Source organism: Lactuca serriola, chromosome 1 (assembly GCF_051521515.1).
Source record: "Lactuca serriola cultivar US96UC23 chromosome 1, Lser_US96UC23_V15, whole genome shotgun sequence".
NCBI lineage: Eukaryota > Viridiplantae > Streptophyta > Magnoliopsida > Asterales > Asteraceae > Lactuca > Lactuca serriola.
The window spans coordinates 63,793,486-63,815,142 of NC_136408.1; the positions used below are offsets into that span (position 1 = coordinate 63,793,486).

The 21,657-nt window shown below is 31.9% G+C and overlaps 1 long non-coding RNA gene across 1 annotated transcript; it reads left to right on the plus strand.

Moving 5' to 3' along the window:
* Nucleotides 1–3,699: 3,699 nt before the first annotated feature.
* Nucleotides 3,700–4,755, plus strand: LOC145068941 (uncharacterized). Its single transcript, XR_013689182.1, has 2 exons — nt 3,700–3,926; nt 4,483–4,755. It is a non-coding gene; the product is annotated as an uncharacterized LOC145068941 (long non-coding RNA).
* Nucleotides 4,756–21,657: the final 16,902 nt, after the last annotated feature.

Consider the following 21,657-nt stretch of genomic DNA (forward strand, 5'->3'; position numbering starts at 1 on the left):
TTATAACTCGGATTTCAGTGTTCTTTATATTTTTGGAAACCTTGTTACAATCTCTACCACTTGGTTCATCCCAATTATGATTAATGATCAATTTATTTTTGATCAAAATTTGACTGGTGTCACATCTATGTCCAGGAGAAAAAAAAATTGCATCATTAAAATTGATCCATTATTCTATTTTAATTTTTTATTTTGTATCATTATGATCCATTATTCAATTTTAATGATCCAAAAAAAAAAATTCAAATTTTTTTTTCTCCCAGACATAGATCTATGCTCGATTTTATGATTTGTATTTTTTTAAGATTTTTTTTTTCAATTTTTTTAAGGTGTCCTCACGAGTACTCACTTTAATATGAGTCCTCACCCGATCCTGTTTCTATATATATATATATATATATATATATATATATATATATATATATATATATATATATATATATATAGCGTTCAATCGAGAATATTTCTTATTGTTAGAACATTAGAGAACAAATTTACACCATATAATTTTTTTGCATTAATATCATCAAATAATATTACGTTAAATAAAAAAATAAGTAAAAAAAATATTAAAAAAATCCACTAACCAACATAGGCCTGGCAATCGTGTCGTGTTCGGGTTGGCGTGTCGTGGGTTGGCGGGTCAAATTATGTCAACCCAAACACGACCCATTTAAATATACAGGTCACGGGTTGGCGGGTTTGGAACATAAACCCATATATGATTCGTCAACCCATTTATTTATACGTGTTTACAGGTTGGCGGGTTCGTGGGTCAGGTTTGGGTTTGTGGGTCTGAATTTTAGACATTTAAGTCTTAAACATCCAAATGAAAATTAAAAACATTTATAAAAACGTGTTACAGACTTAGCCTTATAGGTCACGACTTACGACCTTAGACCATCCACCACGAGTCAAAATGTCAAAAAAGTCAAATGGTCTATGAACCAATGGTATATATTATATAATCCTTATTAAATATTAATACTTGATACATAAATACATTTAAAAATAAAATAATTTTTTTATTAAGAATATAAACGAGTTGGCGGGTCAACCCGTTTATTTTTTTAGAAACTCATATATGACCCGTTTAATAAATGGGCTGGCGGGTTAGCAGGTTGAAAAACTCAACCCAAACCCATTTATTTCATGTCTTGTCGCGGGTCGTGTCGAGAATTGTCATCCCTAAACCAACACCACTCACAACCCTAACATCACCACCCGTCTCCGCCACCCATCATCATCACCCACAAAAACCACAACTTACCACCATTATCACCACCCGCCACCGCCAACCACAACCACCATCCACCACCAGCACTGACCACCACCACTCGACACCATCACCCCACTTACAACCATACAACCACCCTCACCACCCACCCACCATTATGACCACTACCCGCCACTGCCACCAACCACCACCCACCACCACTATCACCACTACCCGCCACAACCACCCCCATCCACCACCCACCAGCTACCACTATCACCACCGACCACCGGCTACCATCACCGCCACCTACATACATTACATATCACCCATCACCACCACCACACCATCACCCACCAAAACCACCACCCACGACCCACCACTAACCTACACCATCACCTAACTAATACATTGTTAATTTATGTTATTTCAACCCAGGGGCGTATCTAGTATGGCCAAAGGTAGATCCTAGGACCTACCTAAATTTTCAATTTCATTTACAATATATATTGTAGAAAATTAGGAACTACCTTAGAAAAAATAAGAGACTTACCTTGAGTTTGTTTTTTTTAAAAAATGTCTTAAAAAAGCGTTTTAAAAGAAGAAAAAAATAAGTTATTAGGATCAATTTGTTATTTTAAATTATGGGATTGATAACAAAAAATTAACCACTCTTAATCAGCACTCTCAAAATATCCGTAAATAAATAAATTGTTGTCATAAAAAGAAGCCCACATGCTAAAGACTCTCACTCTCCGTTCATCGCTTTATTAATGGACTAATAATTAACTAGTTTTTCATTAAAAACGTACTGCTTTTTTTATTTATATTTCAATCGTTTTGTTAAAATTTTTAATCGGTGATGTCTGATCGGTTTTAACAAGTTGAACTAATTCGTCCAATTTTTTAAGGTACACGATCCGACCCGATCGCAGACAAGTGTTGTTGAAATTTTTTTTATTGGTTTCACTTAATTTGGGAACGACGTGATTTTTTAGTCTAGATTCGCCACTGTTTCAACTTTGACAACTTCTTTAATATGTTATTGCACATTTTGCCATGTTTATTTAATTTGATAATAAAAGTTCTAACACGTCAACTCAATCCAACTTGGCAAGTATGTTTTAATATCATTGTGTCCATTTTACAAATTTTACCCACAATAATAGACGATGACGCCAAGAGGTTTTAAATATAAAGTTACATGACAAAAATACCTAAGTTATCTTGCCACCTTCCTATTTTTAATATCGAGGTTTTGTTTGACTGAGTAAAATACAAACTGTTCCTTTGCGGCGATAAGAAGAATAAGGTGACCTGTCCCTCGCTGCCATGCTTGACAAGTAGACGATCCTAAAAAAAACATTATAAAATACTCCATAAAAGATAAATAGCATAATTATGTGATGCAAAAATATCTTATAATGTACGATGAAATTAGATTTTAATAGGCTCGTGAATCGTTTTTGCTGTTGCCAAATTAGAGGTAATAGATTATAGAAAATAAATATTATAAAATGTTAGATAAGTAGACTATCGTTGAAAAATCATCATAATTTGGAAAAGATTATAAAGACAAGGATTAAGACTTCTTTTACTAAACGTATCATCGATTCATTTCATCATCCTTAAATCAAAAACTGAAATATAAAGGATGTATTATGTTACAATTTCGGGTATCAATTTGATCAAATTTTGTATAAATTTATATAATATTGTGAATTCACATATGATACAAAGCATTTGACTGGATGGGTTTTGGAATGTCTCTAAATGGATTGGATTGTAAGATGTGTGATTGGATTAATCCAAAGAATGTTTTTGGAGGATTCCAAAATGCATGAACATATACATAGTTGTGTGTGCAATAATGCATAAAAATATAATTTTTTTCATATTCCCTAAAGACTTTTTTTTAAGTTTTCTATAGATGTATATTGTAAGCATATAAAGGATATATCAAATTACATTATATGAATGTTGATATACAAATAATGAATATTTATATAGAGAGGACCGAGAAAAAGTTTTTAAATGAGGGAAAGTGTTACAGTAACATGGGCATTCTTGGAACAATATAATATAGTAACTGCTCTTCTTTTACTATATTGTACTCGCACATTTACGAAACCAGAATTTTTTTATAAAGTTTATAGTTTGTCCAAAAAGTTTTTCTTCTCACTTTTTGTTCTTATTTCACGGTTTAGTACTGTTTTGGTCCTCAAGAGTAATACCATTTCTTTGTCTGTTAAACCTTTATAGAATGACTTATTTTACGTATTTTAGGTCTAGAATAACTATTTCACAATGATTTTCCTTGAACAGCATGCATAATTTTTATTAACCTAGCAAATAGTATCATCTTTATCACCTTCCCACACCATTTGACCAATGATGACACGACACCACGTACCCTTGCGATCCAAATCAAACTTAAATATCAAAATCGATCCTCTAGCAATACCTATTTTGACAAAGTGTTTTATGTCACTGAATAGTGAATATGTAATGACCCATTTCTATCGATCCAAAGCACCCTTAGAAATAAATGTAACCGGTGTTTGGTCATTTTCCAAAAAAAAAATGAAAAAAAAAAAAAGCACAGCTTTCCACGACTCTTTCTTCACCCCATCCATTTCACAAGAGGAGTGTCGATGTTGATGCAGAGGGACAAGTACCAATGAAATGGGTTATCAAGGTAACATAAAAGGTACCAAACATATGGTTTACTATTTTTTTTTTTTTTTTTCTGGTAGTAAAGGATATTATAGTAGAAGCCAGAAATTTTATAAGAAAGGGAAACGGAATCTATAAACTGGGTGTAAATATTGTTTGTTTTGAAATACGAGTTGATTTTATAAGATTATATAATTTTATATTAATATTTTAACAACTTGATTGCAATCATGGTGACTTTATTCTCTTGTAACATGATAAAGAATATCATATATTAATACACGTAATTTAAAAAAAAAAATTGTCAACTATTTACTAAATAGCTCAAAGTAATGTCCAACAAATATGAAATAAAAAGAAAGTTTGTATACTCAAATCGATGTTATAAATATATTTATTATACGAATAAAAACAGAGCAATTTTGTATTTTGACATAACTCACGAAAAAAAATGTGTGAATTTGTTGATCTTTATGATAGTTTATTTTATTTATTTATTTATTTTTGTGTAGCTTATTTTAGCATTTTTAGTTTTTTTTGTTGTCTTTGCATTGCATATTTTATCATTTCTTTATCTTGGATCATATCAGATGCTTTTTCTTTTGCATGAGGTGTTTTGTGGATTTTTGAAGTCTTGTTGTGGAGCTTGAAGCATTCATCATCTCATTCTTCTAGTATTTGCTAAATCTTTGATGTTAAAACACTTTTATGATCATTGTCTTGTTGTCATGAGTGGCGAGTTATTTTATTTTGGTTGACTTGGCTAAAACCCATGGGTATGTGTGAGTTTTGAAGGATTTATGTTTGTTTATCATGTATCTCATGTTTATGATTCCTAGTTCTTAATTTGTATGTTTATCTAATACTTTGATTACGAGCTTGAGACTTAGATAAGCAATTGTTAGTCTTTTTTTCTTTGATTTAGTAATGAATCATTGAATTTGCTTAGAACAAGAGCTTTATGATGGTACAAATCATTTCTAGCTTATGGATCATGACTCATTTATGGTTGTGTAAGCATTGACATCTTCCAAGAATTGAGAATTCCTTCATTCTTAAGGCTAGTCAATTTTCTTGGGTTCAATTTCTTCAATTAGATCCTTGATTTTGATTAAGAATGTATGCGGGCTTCCCCAACTACCATACTGTTGGAATAAGTGTCCAATGTAACATCCCAAAAACCCAGGCTGAATTTTTCATTTTTAAAATAATATAACATCCATTTTTATAAAATTACATTAAGGATAAACCATTTGTTCATAAACCATTATTAAAAAATTAGAGTTATAATGACAATGTGGAATCTCGACTCATAAAAATTGTTGATGTGTGGGTACAGTCCCACCTTTGCAATCTGATAAGTACATGCAAAATAGTTAACCCACAACTATAAGCACAAAGCTTAACGAGTTCCCAAAAATATCTCATACAACACAACCCTGGAGTTATCAACAGTCCTAAGTGTCACATACAACACACAATATAAACAACAATGAGTTATCAGCAACCCTAGGGACTATCAGCAGTCCCAATGGGCTAACAACATGCCATGTGGATTAACAGCACATCTCACGAGTTATCATCAACGCTGGAGACTATCAGTAGTCCAAGAGTTATCAGAGACTCAATTCGCATATAGCAGTAATCAACATATAAGACCCAATTGGTCAACATTTACTACCATAAAGGCAAGTATAGTGAGAAGACTTACCTCGCAAGTAACAACTAAACACCACAACTCTCACCCAGCGAAGACGGATCCTACAAGTCACCTAATAACAATAAAGAGTACCCTCTTAGTCTACACCCCAAAAACCCTTAGTTGACCAAAAGTCAACCATGCCAAAAGTCAACGGTCAAAGTCAAAGTCAACACTTAACATTACTAAAGCTTGACCCTCATGCCGTGACCAACGCATGGTCACATCGTGAGAACGCACCCAGTCCGATCCAAACTCGAACATGCTCCAACTCAGCCAACTCAGTCACGGACAACCCAACAGCTAACACGACAACGTGAACCCTCAAAAAATTACCGGCATTTTTTTGACACTTTTACCCTTTTTTTCCAGTTAGCTGGTAATTAGGACTTTTTTGTTAAAAAAATAAAGTTTAAGATTTTATTGTCAAATCGTCAATTAGGCCTTTACTGTCAAAAAAATAAAGTTTAGGACTTTCTTGTCAAATCGTTGAGAACATTGGGACTCTAGCGTATATATCCTTTTTTTGGTTAGAAATTTAATGGTATGATACTTTTTAAGCATAAGAGTTATTGAAACCTTCTCTAGTTAACTAGATCCTATTGAAATCCTTAACGTTTGTTTCTTGTTAAATCGTTTTTTTAATTTCAACAAATCGACATTGAAAAAAATAGAGATAATCAAGAAAAAAAAAATCAGGGTTGTGTTGGCTTTTTGCAGTCCAAAAAATGGACATGTTGTTTGTGTTGGCTTTCTCCACATTCACACCCTTTTTACTAGGCACTTGTTGTTTGTGTTTGTATAATCTGTCCTCACTTTTTAGTTCAAAATTTGGCGGCAAAGTAAGAAGAAAGTTTTACTAGTCTTTTCACCCTTTCTCCTTCTCTCTTTTGCATATGTTTCTCTTGGTCGTGATTGTATCAGGATAAAGATGATGATGGTAAGAAAAACAGTGGTGCTGCAACAAAAGTCACAATTAAAAGTTCTTGACTTCTTGGATTACGAAAATACACTAAAGTCCCAATATTTTCAACGATTTCACAAGAATGTCCTAAACTTTATTTTTTTGACAGTAAAGTCCTAATTGATGATTTTACAAGAAAATCCTAAACTTTATTTTTTTTTGACAAAAAAGTCCTAATTACCGGGTAATTGGAAAAAGGGTAAAAGTGTCAAAAACTGCCGGTAATTTGGACTTTACTGTCAAAAAAATAAAGTTTAGGACTTTCTTGTCAAATTGATGAAAATATTAGGACTTTAGTGTATATATCCCTTTATATTAAATAAAATATCAACCAAACAAGTTAATCAAAACGATAAAGGAATCATAGTGTATTAGTAAACATCCAAAATACATCAGAGTCAATAAAGCGGAGAAATCATGGTGTGTGCAATGCGATCATCCCGAGCTCTTCCCCTTCAAACCAGAGGTACCTGAAACATAAACCGAAAATCGTAAGCACAAAGCTTAGTGAGTTCCCCAAAATACCACATACCATACATACAATGGGCCCCGTCTGATGTATATACAAGCACATATAATACATGCAAGAGTCACAAAGACACCTAACATACTATAACATAATACAATGGGCCGACATTGGTGCCTTCGAACCGCAAGTGCTGTGAGAAGATTCACATCAATCTGCTGATAAATAGATAATACTCGAGCTCCTGATACGAAGGCTCCTCACAATAAATACATACAAGTTAGCTTAATTTGCAATTAAGGCTTCTAATCATTATCAAGGGCATAAATAATCAACCTTCTCTCCCTTAGGGTAAAAGTCTAGACCTTACCAAACATGCCCTAAAGCCCAAAAATGACCAGAATCAATCTTGCACAACGAGTCAACCCACTAGATCGATCAATAATACCAACATCAAGGCTCATGTCGTGAGTAAACCTTGGTCACATTGTGAGAGTCACCTGATCTGATTCTAGTGACTCACTCCTGATTCATATAACTCAGCAAGGACGGGTTTTTCATACTCGCGTCGTAAGACCTCATGTCTCACGTCGTGAGAACGGTTTGAAGCCTAATCCAAGGTTACAACGCTCTTAATCCATTTAGCCTTCAAACCTAACACTTACCGAAGCTTAAGGGGGTCCTAAAGGGCCATAAAAATGTTTGCTTTATGGACATGCATGCACCATGGATGTCCCTACACCATTCTAGGTCAAAATTAGAAATATGGCCTCAAGTTCTCATGCATGCTTCTAATACTTCACCAACTTCTAGATCTGGATCATATGATACTTAGAATACTATTTGAATCCATAAAGTTGCTAACTTTATGGATCTTCTTCGCTCCAACTAGCTAGAACCTAAGGAAATGGGACCAAAAGCCTAGATCTAGCCATCAAATGAAATAAAGTTTGAGTCTTGACACTTACAAGGGTCTAATAGGAAAAGAGCTGATGATAATGATGCTTCCTTGCAACTCCACCACAATGATACTTCTTTCTCTTCTTTTTTTCTCTTTTAAGCAAGCAAAACACCAAGAATGACCAAGGATCTCAAAAAGGGTCGTAATTAGGGTTTCAAGGAGTCTAGAGGATGAGGATGGGCATCCCTATCCTCTCAATCCATTAAATACTTAAACATTAGGGTTTTGGGTCATTAGGTCGGCTCACGTCATGAGACCTCATGCCTCACGTCGTAAGACTCTAAAGACGCGGGTCAAATGGTCAACGATCACTCACGACGTAACCACCATATCTCACGTCGTGACCCTCTTCTAAAAGTTATAAATTCAAGAAATTAAGTATCTCATGGATCTGGATGTTACACTCCTCTTGTCTTTCTAGTGCTATAGGGTTTTGAGTGTGAACCATTAGAGGCATTCACATTATTAGCGCTTGTTTTCCATGGACTTTGAAATGAAACGAGTTTCTAACATTTGATTATGTTAAAGGTATGTATTATAATCTAATGTTTTCAATTTCATTAGGTAAGAAGTTTTGCTTCAAAAAGTATATTACTATTAATAGTTAAAAGTCATAGATTCTTTTGGTTGCATGTACCCATAAGTGTTATGTAAAATTCCTCAAGTATTGCTATTATAACCTAAAATTCTCAATAGTGGTATCAGAGCTATGTTTGTTCATTTATTAGTACATAAAGATGAAAATGGAAAACGATAAAAAGAAATTTGTTAATCGCAAGGAGCAACGCGCCTAGGGTTTAGTGTGACGCGTCTTCTAATTAATTTGGGGTTTCGATATTCACTTGCCTAAATTGAATTGTAGGATAATCATTAGCCATTATTAGTTGTTTTATTTGATTAAAATCCAAACTTTAATGTAAGATAATAATAAAATCCTAATTCGAATTTTGAGGAAGTAAAATATAAAAAGAAACTAAAAATATAATTATAAGATAATTGAATGAAATTGAATTATCCTTAAAAGGAATTTAATATATTTAATTAATGGTTTAATTAAAAAATGAATATTAAATTCAAAATTGATTTAAAAGATTAATTAACTAAATGTTAATTTGGATAATTAAATGTAAACCTTGTGTTTTGAAAAACTTTTAAAATACACCCTATACATATATAAACATTATAATACTATATGTATATCTAAAAAGTCAGTCAAATTGTCAGTAGGTCTCATTCACAAAGTCACACTATAAGAGAGATATAAGGAAACAATCTATAAAATGATCGTTAAATAAGTGTTATTTTCACCCACCGCTTCTTTTTATGGTGGAAGGTCGTTAGTCAAATGGGTTGGATATGACACTAATCACATTAAAAATATAATGTATAAAGTACTAGAACCTTCCATAAAATCTCACTCTACTTATTTTAAGAAAAATATGAAATTGTAATGTTAATCCATAAAAACACACATCATTTCTTTCTAAGTCGTTAGTGAAGCGTATTTAGTTAACTGACACACTAATGTGGGATTACAAATATGAAATGATGGCACATACTCGACATATATAGTTGTTGATGGAGCGTGTGTGGTTAACCGGCACATCAATGTGATATCATAAACGACCTTGAGGATGTCACGCGGGTTTGCATGGTTATTCACATTTTGTTTGTGATCATCGATATCACAGTCATAAATGAAAAAAGTTAGCTAAAAATAAAAACAATTACATTAGCAAGAAGCTACCTAAAAATAGGGACAATTACAAGGAGTTGTTTTGTTTAGAATGGTTGAATATAATAAAAAAACATTAGCAAGAAGCTAGCTAAAAATACGAACAGTTTCATCAAAATGCTTAAAAATGAGTTTTGAAGCCATAAATTCATATCTACTCTAATAAATGAAAATGACTTTGCCACATGTCCTTCTTTCATAAGATTAGCCACATGTCATTTTGTTATAATTTGAGATATATTTATTTTCCATTTGTCATTACTTTAATTTTCATTTTCAATATATCATTAATTTACTTTTCATAAATTAAACCTACCATAATGACTATCAAATTTTAAATTTTAAATTTTAAATTTCAAATTCAATTTCAAATAAATTTACATTTTAAACTTTTATGTTTAATATTTTCTTATAATTAACCCGTTTACTACACACTAAACACATAATTTTAATTAATTTATTCTTTTCATGTTTTTTTCTCATAATTTTCACTTATTTCAATTTCAAATCCAAATAAAATTTCTATTTAATCGTTCGTACTTAACATTTTGTTTTAATCAACCCGTATATTATACGGGTCTCACAACTAATATGTATATATGTACAATGATAATTAGTTGGCCGAGTTAGTGGACTCATGACCATTATTATTATTATTATTATTATTATATCTTATATTGTTTATATACCATTCAACGTACCAAATAGGCCGGTTTAATATGTTTAACGATATTTATAATTTTAAATAAGAATGTTATAATTATTACGAATGAATGGAGGTTAATTTTATCGACCATAGAGCATTTCATGCGAACCACAAACGTTAGTTTGACTGTATGTAGTGTTGGGTGTACCTAGACTAAGTAACCATGGTCCCATTCGGGATTTGCCTTTTTCATATGTAACGTGACCCGAAGCTTCCTAATGGTCTGATGCGAGAATGCGACCACTTCATGATCTTGACGTTTTGTAATAGGAGATTATAGTTTTATTTTTTTTTTTCATATAAAAATGAATAAAAAAAATAATAATCTGTATATTGGTTTTATTTTGTAAAAGTCAATTGATGAAAACATTTTTGTGTTGTGTGACGGATTAATGCGAAGGTGTTTTCCTATAAGCGGAGAAATTATAACAAAAGGGTAAATTGAAATAATAATAATAATAAATTTAAATAATAATAATTAATAATGAAATCAATATTTATGTTATATTTTCCTCAATGTTTCACAGTAGATAATGATTCATACAATGGTCACCCATGTTGTTTCTCAAAATGCTCTTTCAACAAATGCCACCTTTACAACGTGTCAACATTACTAGCAAAATCATTATTGAGACATGAGAATGATGTTTTTCATTATTCAATTAACAATTATTATAGTGTATGTACTAAAAATTATGCTAAAAATAAACACATGTTGACCACGGGTTCTAATTAGAATAAGCACACATAACATGTATTCAACTGTTTTTTATGCAAAATAGGCTAAATAGCAATACAATTTGAAGTACTATTTTTATTATTTTTTGATTTTTTTTCTAAGACATAGTTATTATAACTTGTATTATATCAAATGTTGATAAAATCCAACAATTAAAAAAAAATACTAAAATCATTAGTAATTGATAAATCAAAAGTATGTTGCTATGTTTTGTAATATGACAAAAGTACATTACTTAAAATGGACGAAAAATAAAAATATGTATATGTCACCTAAATCACTAAAAATAAACGACCACGGGTTCTAATTAGAGTAAGCATACATAACAATGTACTTCAACTTTAATTTTTTTAATACATAAAATAGCTATATATTTTGATTTTTTTCTATTTTCAAGTCTAACTAGAAGTTGGACCCAATCATTGTACCGAGAACTGTTGGTTGAAATAAAACAGACTATTTAGGTCTTTTATATTTATATTTGATGTTCAATTTAAATATCAATATATTTCTTTTCACATCCCCAAATGTTTTACAAATTACTAAAGATGTTAATCCACATATATCTAGGTATACATTAGGGTAAATTCGTCATTCTATTATGTTATGGTATGGTATGGGAAATTCATTATTTCTATATCAAGCTATGTCTTTTATGTTAGGGGCAGTTTGGTTTTTTTGATAGTAGTAATCTTATAATGAGTGGTTTTATAAGTTTATGTTTAAATTTAGGTTTTTGTTGGTCACACATTGACATTGTTGTGGTTTTCTAAGTTTTTGAGCCTATTTTTCTCTCAAAAAAGAAAAAAAATATCAAAGTTATAGAAAAACAATTCTTTTATAAAAAATAAACAATTAGTTTAATATTTAATTTATAAAAACAAAAATATTTAAAAAATAACATAGATAAAAACGAAAAACACAATTCAAGTCTCTTTCCTCTCTCCTAATCTTGTCAATTATTTTTAATATAATAATGTTTGGACGACAAACATTCTCATGTTGTTATTAACGTGTTCAAAGCGAAAGCATAATTAATAATAATTAATATTAAGAATGATTGTTTCATTTACACAAAGGTCATTTTCCACTTGGGTAGAAAACTAGAAGTTTTTCTCAACTAGACACCACTCTTGAAAATCGATAATTTAACATGGTTATCAATTGTTTTAGATTTTATTATTCATTAAATTGATAAAATTGAGTATGCTATCATGTATAACTAAAAGTATAGACAGTTTTTTCCCAGAAGATTAAATTGATAAAATTGAGTATGCTATTATATATAATTAAAAGTATGGACAGATTTTTCTCAGAAGATTATTATAATGGATACATTTATCAATTTGATAAAGTTATCTATATATGATGTTGGCTACAAAGTTATCGATATGACGTCGGTTTCAAAGATATAAAGTTCTCTATTACAATATTAGTTTATAACCCGTGGAAACAACGATTATAAAACTGATTATTTTTTATAATAAAAACTCAAAATTATTAATTAATTATTTTAAATAAATTATTGATTAAGAGATTTTTTAGTTATATAACACATGTCAAAAAGAGAATAAAATTATTCTTTTATTAGAATAGAGATATCCATGTTTTGTTAATTAAGGAAAACCAGAAATATGTATATTTTAGGGAAAATCTCATAAAAACCCCATGTATTATAACCCAATGTTTAAAAAAACCCCTATATAATTTATTTGTTCGAACTAACCATTATACTTTCTAACTTTGATTGTTTTCATGCTTTGTGACCGGCTAAGCCAAAGCTACCGGTAACTTTAGAGTCACTGTTCATCCACCATATAAATTGAAAGTAGAAGACTCAAGACCAAAGGGCCAATGGCCTAGCGGTATGAGATGTCAGGGGTTCAAGTCTCGGTAGAGAAATAGGTGGTTATTTAGGAGTAGATTAGTTAGTTTGCCGTGTCAAAAAAAAAAAGACTCAAAGAGAAGTAAGGACATTGTTCATCGTCCCCATCCATCTTTTGATGATTGTATGTAGTGACATTGAACTAGAGAAAATAGGGTCTTCACATGCTTTTGCTCAACTAATTCAGGGTCACCATCACGTTATGGTTTCATTTTGCAAGTTTTCAAGATATCAAGCTTCATGGAAGCAACTAACCATGCTTGCCATCCATTTTCCTATAATGTAAAAAAATGAGTTATCTTTAGATTTGGAGTAAAAAAGAGGTAACTTACAATGGTAGAGACATTTGAATCTAGCAATTCAAGCAGATCTCCAAGTATTTTTATTCTTGAATTTGCATTCTCATAATTAAACATAAATTCAAAAATGAGAACCAATACTTGAGGTAGGAAGAACTGCACATTGGTTCCTTTGTTTCTTTGCTTCTCAGGCTGATTATGTCTCTGTATAACTTGCAGAATCATAAGAGTGTTTTAGTTAACCACAACCTTATAAATCGTTGCCATTAAACACCACCTTTTCCCATCTTTAAAACAACCTAGCATCATCTTGTTTATCAAACCAGAAGAAGAAAAGAAAAGACAACAACCCGTGTCTTGTGTAATAATTTGTACACGGCCTGTGTGGCTTGATTTGGAACCAACAAACAGTTGTTGCTTGCTTCCATCCTCGTACCACCTCCGAAATAGAACCAACTACCTTCGTCGGTTCCAGTCCAGCCGAACTCCATCTCGGAATGTCTCACTTCTGAGACTTGCATCCAAGGAAAGAAAAGAACAAAAAACAGTTGTCGTCAACTCTGTTCCACCCGAACCGGAGACTTGCTGTCCAACCATCCCTCGTTGCAGCCCTTTTCTTCCGAGCCAAATACCGAAGTCACTATTCATCGTCATCTTTGTTTGGACCTGCAACTAACCAGAAAAGGAAAAAAGGAAAAGAAAATCGAATCACCAAGAAGCCGAAAGACCTTTTCATTTTTCGTTCCAACCACCATCTCCATCAAAATCGTTGTCGTTTCCTTTGTTTTTACCTCCAAACCGAGACCCACGAACCACAACAGTTCCAGCCTTTACCTTCTAAATCCACACCTCGTGAAAGCCATTAAAACCGAGACCCACTCACATCTTCGTTTGTTCCCGCTTCTTCAAGCACATCTTAGCCAACCTTCACTTTGTCGAGAGTCATCTCAACCCGAGACCCTCCTGCTGCCATCGAAAAACAAAAAGTAAAGAAGAAGAAGAAAGTCTTCCCAGGAATTGCAAACCTTCAACCATTACCACGAAACCAACAACCGGTCAATCGGATAAAATAAGTATTTCAAACAGTTTTAGAAAGCATGATGGTTAACTTGTACAAAAAAATTATATAAGGGTTTTTTTAAGCATGGAGGTATAATGCATAGGATTTTTATGAGGTTTTCTCTATATTTTACATTTATAAACCGTTGAGTTATGGTTTTTATTATTTGAATAAAAAAAAGTTTGTAATTGTTTACATATTTAAGATTTTAGCCAGTATAGAGAACATTATCTTATTATAATTTTATTGTAAAATTCCAAAAATTAATAGAAATTTATTTTTTTCAAAAACAACCCATTAACTATAAAATGTTTACAAAAACCATTGTTTCAAAAGTATAATCATAATCAGAGTATCTCAAGATCCAATATCATAAAAATAAGTAGATGTGCACAATCATACATTCGCTTTCCCATGATCATCTGAAGTACTTGAAACAATAAACTAAAATTGTAAGTCAAAGCTTAGTGAGTTCCCCCAAAGTACCATCACACAACATAACAAAAAATAGCATGCAAATATGAGCCTTCAGCCTGACTGGACCGCCTCGTAGGGCCTACAACCTATTTGGACCGCTCTCCAGGCCTTCGATATGATTGGACCGCCTTGCATGGCCTACAGCCTATCCGGACTGCCCCGGGTATCTTGGCCTTCAGCACAAAACAGAACCGCCTCAACCCAACCACAATATGTCGACATATGTAACAGAAAAACATAAACGCATATCCAGCAAATACAGATAATCATACAGATCTACTAATCAATCATATAACTAGCATAATACCATCCTATAAACCAGGATACATAACCTAGTGGGCCGACATTGGTGCCTTCGACCCACAAGTACAGTGAGGAAAACTCACCTCTCAGTCTGAACGATAGCTGAATAAATCTCTGCTCTGAATATTGACTCTATTCATTACCTATTAATTAAATCATGGCCTAACTTAACTTAATATCAAAATATCCAAAATACCCTTTGGTTAAAATTGGTCAAACCCTGGTCAAGATCAAAAGTCAACAAACCAGTCGAGTTAACTCAGTTGAGTACGTTGGGTGTACTCAGCTGTGCGTGGGGCATAAACAGCTTGACCAAGAAGTCGAGGTATTGACCGCATACGTGCAACGTACTATTTGGTACGCCCAACGTACGTGTATGGCCACCTTACCTTCTTATTAAGAGCTTAATCCTTAAGCTCTTTTGCTCATACTCTAGATCTAGACCTTAACTCACGTCCTTAACCATAAAGTTTATAACTCTATGGTATAGCATGGCTACAAAGTGCTCAATAACAAAAACCTTAACTACTTAACCCATTAAGATCTTGTAACTCATGCATGGAAGGAAACTAACAATCAAGATTACATTTTTATACTTCTAGATGCTCCAAAACGTCTGAAAGGACAACTTATATGGATTAGAGTAACCCATACTCATAATACCAAGTTTATGGGACTAAAAGAACACCATTTCATGAATAAATGAGATCTAATCAACATTTAACCAAGTCCAGAGCTTTTCCCTCCAAATGATGCCAAATGATGATGTGGTTTTGGATCCAAAGTGTCCCACTTCTCCAAAATGATCTTCTCTTCTTCCTTCCTCCTTCAATGTCACCAAAATACACTCAAAATCCCACAATGCTCACAAAAGGGTTAGGGTTTGCAAAAGGGTCGAACTGAGGTTGGAGGCTGTTGGAAGGGACAAGGCTTGGGACTTAAGGATGCTTAAATAGGGTCCAAACCCTAAAAATTATGGTTTGAGGTTCTGGCACGTATGCCCAACGTATGATATATACGCCCAACGTACATGAGCTCTGACCAAATATTTACAAAAATGTCACTATGGGCCATTTTGCAACACTTCTCATATACAAGGGCTAAAATGCAATAATCTTCATACTTAGGATTAAAATTCAGAAATACCTGAACATCAAGATATTACATTCACATAATTTGTCTTTTTTTCTTTAAAAAATTATATTCGTGCTCAGGCTCTTCTGTAAATGTTTCATCATTTTGGTGAAGATACGGATGTCTTATCCTACAGTTGCAAGGGCCGCTACTTACCCCTCATGGCCACTTCTAGTTCTCATTGAAATTCTCAAGATTATAACTCAAGATCCTCACTTATGTGGAGGTATTGTCGTACCTGATAAGGTATCAAGTGATGGTTTAAAGACTTACACTATTCTCTATGTGTGTTACATATGATATTACCTTAGGGAAAACTGCAATAAAGTCCTTACATATTGGCCTCATAATCGATTTAGTCTTTATATTTTTTTTTATTCAATTAAGTCCTAAATACCGGTAATCGTATTCAATTTAACCCTTTGACCCAGTCATCTAACTTTCAAAAATTACATTTTTGGCCCAAATTTCAAAATTTATTACAAATTTATTACAAATTTGGTCCAAATTTTACACTCTGGGCTAAAAGTGTAAATTTTGGACCAAATTTATAATAAATTTTGAAATCTAGGCCAAAAATACAATTTTTTAAAGTTAGATGACCTGTTGACCGGGTCGAAGGGTTAAATTGAATACGATTAACGGTATTTGGGACTTAATTGAATAAAAAAATATATAAGGACTAAATTGATTATGAGGCCAATATGTAAGGACTTTAATGCAGTTTTCCCTATTACCTTACAATAATCTTACTATATTTTTTGTGTTCGAAAGAGAGAATTATCTTATTTTAATATAATTGTATTCTATACGTCCGACATATGATATCATCTATATAAAAATAAATGTTTTTGTAACTTTCTTATTGATATTCTTTTATGATAATAATTGATCTTTTGTAACTTTTTTATAAAGGATATCATTTGTATGTTAACATCCTTCCATTCTCTTGATGATGAAGCTTGTTGTTAGATACACCATAATTCAATGAAATAGAATTCAAGAAAAAATGAATATTAGATCGACAAAAATCGTTTAACATGGAATCGATCATAGTGGTCTTGAAACTCCCTAATTTAAACCGATGTACCTTCTTAGAATCCTGTTGGTCACAACCATTGTATGATGATCGGAAGTTTGAAATCACAACTGTTTGAATTTTGACGTATGTCTAGAAAGAATATTAAACTTTAAAAATGGTTCATGGTTGTTATGTTAAGCATTTTCTTTTGTTTAGCTCAAAAAGAAATCATTTCATTTGTTTGGTTTTGTTTCACGATTTAACTGTGGTTTTGATGCTTTTTTCTAACACAGTAAATTATAATTCGTTAAGCCCATATGTGATTATCATTTTACCCATATATTTACATATATTAGCTTTATTTTATATTTATATTTTTTAATTATAATAATTCGAAAGGTCAATGATAAAAATAACCATCAAAACTTATAAAGAATTACCAATTTGATCATGAAAATTTTAAAAATATTAAATTTTACTCTCAACATAAAACTTTGGATTCATCAAATGTTGTCAAACCTTTGCGGTATCGATGCATGAAAATTATAATCAAATTATATCTATGTGACACTTTTTATTTTTAAAATTTACATCATTTTATTATTATTGTAAACCATATGGTATGAGTCGCCATAATGTCATTATGATTGAGGTGGCAACTCCAAAACGCTGTCATAACGAGGAGCATACCGCCCCTTGCTCGTTAAGATGATTTTCGTTGCGTTGTGATGTATTAAAATGGGTCTCTCTCTCTCTCTCTTAGAGATGGCAAAAAAAACCCGTACCCGATGGGTACCCGAAACCCTAACCCGAGTTGACCGGGGATGGGGATGGGGATGGTTCTACCTGTCGGGTACCCATACCCGTACCCGAAATCGGCTCCGATGGGTATATATATATATATATATATATATATATATATATATATATATATATATATATATATACATACTAGGTTATAACCCGTGGAAACTACGGTTTACAAAGTAAAATAACATACTTGACAAATTAGTCGGCACTTGTTTTCAAGTCTATAACCTAATAAATCAACTCAATATAACAACACATGTGACCAAAATTAACTTTAACACCTAAAAATATAGATAACATCCTTCGAGCATTCCTTCAACCACACTTATTGCCCAAACTGAAACATGGTCCCTACAAACAAAAAAAAAAAAAAAATAGCTCACTGTCAGTTGAAGATTAGAGTTGTTTTAAATTACAAAATACATTTGCATTTATTGGTTAAAATAGTAACGTATTTTCACTTATGTGTTTAAAATAGCATTCCACTTTTCGTATTTTCTATTACAATGTTGTAAAACTGAAAGTAAGATGCTTTAATAAACAAATCATTGGAAGCAGCTTGCTATTTTTTGATAAAAAAAATGTACTTAAAATTGGTTAAAATAGGCATCACTTTCATTATTTTATATTACAACCTTGTAGAGTTGAAAGTAAGATGCTATAATAAACAAATCAATGAAAGTAAGTTGCTATGTATCTGTTAGGATAAAATAGCAATGAAAAGTTTCAATTATGTGCTAAAAAACATCCCGCTTCCATTTTACCCTATGACAATGTTATAAAATTGAAAGTAAGATGCTATAATAAGAAAATCAATGAAGATATATTGATAAATCACAAACATATCATAAAAACATAAAGCTAATACTAATACTATAAGTTTTTAATAGACAACCTCTCATAAAGGATGCAAGTCAACTTTGACTTTTGCAATCAAAAGCATCACCTTTCGAAACTTACAGAGAAAATTCAAAAAAATGGCTAGTTGTGCTTTCATCATTTTTTTAATTTACCCACACCATTAAAGACTTGTACTTTTTGTTCCAAACCAAAAAAGGCAACTTCTGACACCAATAACTATTATAGTCTAGAGTAAAATTATGACATTAATCCATAAAATAATGCATTTAGTAAAGATCAACTATTTAGTAAGCTCGATAACAGTACATGAAATATGACTTTTTGGGCTTCAAAGTCTAAATAAATGTATTTTTCCATATAATCCTAAACTTTCAACCATCCTTTTTAATCTCTTACCAATAGAAACTCAAATTATTCATTGAACTTTTAAGATCTATATAAATGCATACTTCATGACGTTTATGGATTTATTTTCATTATTCTTTTTGTTTTCTCAACTCTCACAAAATAGAAGGTTAATTGGTTTTACCTTAATTGATATAACAATCTATGTTAATTAAACTTATAAAATTTCCTTAGAAACCTTTTTGGAACAAACAAATTATAACCTAATAAGGCACAAAAAAGCAAATCAACATTAAATTGCACTCCAGGCAATCCTACAACTTCCCAACCATCATTAGTATTGTCTATTGGAGCTAAAAAGCAAATCAAGATTAAAAGCACTCCGGGCAATTGCACTATTGATGTACTAAATCTAAAAAAAGGTGGTCAATTTGCTCAATAGGACTATCCATTATCTATTCTTTTTTAATTATCCCCAAACAAAGAGGTAAAATGACCATTTTCTAAAATTCAACCTAAAAAAAATATTCACCATCTGTTGAGAAAACACTTTTTAACATCAGAGCATTCATTATCCACTTATCATGAAAAATCAATATCTCAATAGAATTGAACAGTTGATCAAAATTTTGAAGGAAAAAAAAAAGACAATATGAAAATAGCATCAGACCGTCCTGTACCATGGTTGCCCAAATCACCAAGTAACCAACAGACTAAATGAAACCTGGAACCAAAAATTACAAAAAGAGTAAATGTTGATGTTATGACTTTATCTTATAGAAAATGATGGAAAAACTCATATCAAATCCTTACAAGCCTAAATATTTGTATGTATATGACACAGGAGATAAGAGAAATCTGTTAATGAAAAACAGGCTTGAATGAAAAACAATCAAATATGGTGACAAATTTCTCTTATCTCGTGTGTCATATACATACAAATATTTAGGCTTGTAAGGATTTGATATGAGTTTTTGATTTCAATGAAAAACAGGCTTGAATGAAAAACAATCAAATATGGTGACAAAACACTTCAATTTTGATTTCAAATAATGAAACCACAATGATTAAGCATAAAAAAGGGCATAACTTCGATGAAATCCGTGAAAGAACTATGCATGTTAACTGAAATAAGATAGCATTCAGGGAAAAATAGATTATACCCTTAAGTTATTGGGGTACCCTTTATTTACTTCTTTGGGATGATTCTTTCAATAAGCAAATTGCACAAACTATTTCCATTTCTACCCTTTTTCATCCATGCATAACATCTCTAGAACCTGACATGAATAAAATCAAAAAAAAAAATCTAAATGTTTTCTTGTTAATGGTACATGAAACATCTTTTACTTACAATTAAAAAAGAAAATAACTAAAGCAAGATACTCAAATCGAATGATAACAGATCTGAGAACCAACACTTACAAAAACATCCAGATGGTTCATTGAAAGCTATGAAATTTGTTCTTGAAGGAAACATTTTCTGATCAGAAATCAGAATACAAAAAACAAAACCTAGGAACCAACATTGTAGGAAAAACCTCTGCTTTCTTTTATCCACCAAAAAAAACATCAATACCCTTACATATTCAAAACCCTAAAAGGAATTACACAAAAAAACTCGTTATTACATGAAATTGATTGAAAACCAGGAAAAAAATGAAGACCACGAACCTATTTATAAAAAACGACGGTTTCCGTACAAATTGAACCTAGTTCAAATAACACAAATCTATTTAGGGCTAAAAATCGAACCTGGTTCAAGATTTTGAACTAAATGAGAAAGAGAAAGAGAGAGAGAGAGGGGGGAGAGAGAGAGAGAGAGAGAGAGAGAGAGAGAGAGAGATTGCCATCGATTTCGCTTCCCTCCTTTTAGCATCGCTTGTTTTTTGTTCTTGAGTAGGTTGTGATGATTGTTCGGTGGTGGCCTTGATGGATGGTTGTGATGGTGAAATAGCAGTTATGAAAGTGTAGCAGTCGTGTTGATCATGGTGGAGCAGGGGAGAGGCTGTTGGCGAAGATTTAGGGTTTGTTTAGATATGGTGAGCGAATTCCATCGATAGGCACAAAAATATTCAAATCTTGAAATGGGATGAGGGTTTTCTGATGTGATAACCCTATCTTCGATGAATAGGGAACTGCAAATAATCCGTTATATTAGGAGATTTGATGTATATATGAAGCCCATTGAATTTTAAAATTGGAATGTATGCAAATTTTGTGGGATTTGATTGATCTTAAGGTAGACTCAAAATGAGCGGGAATGTAAAACATAAGGTGAACTAAAACATGACACGTGG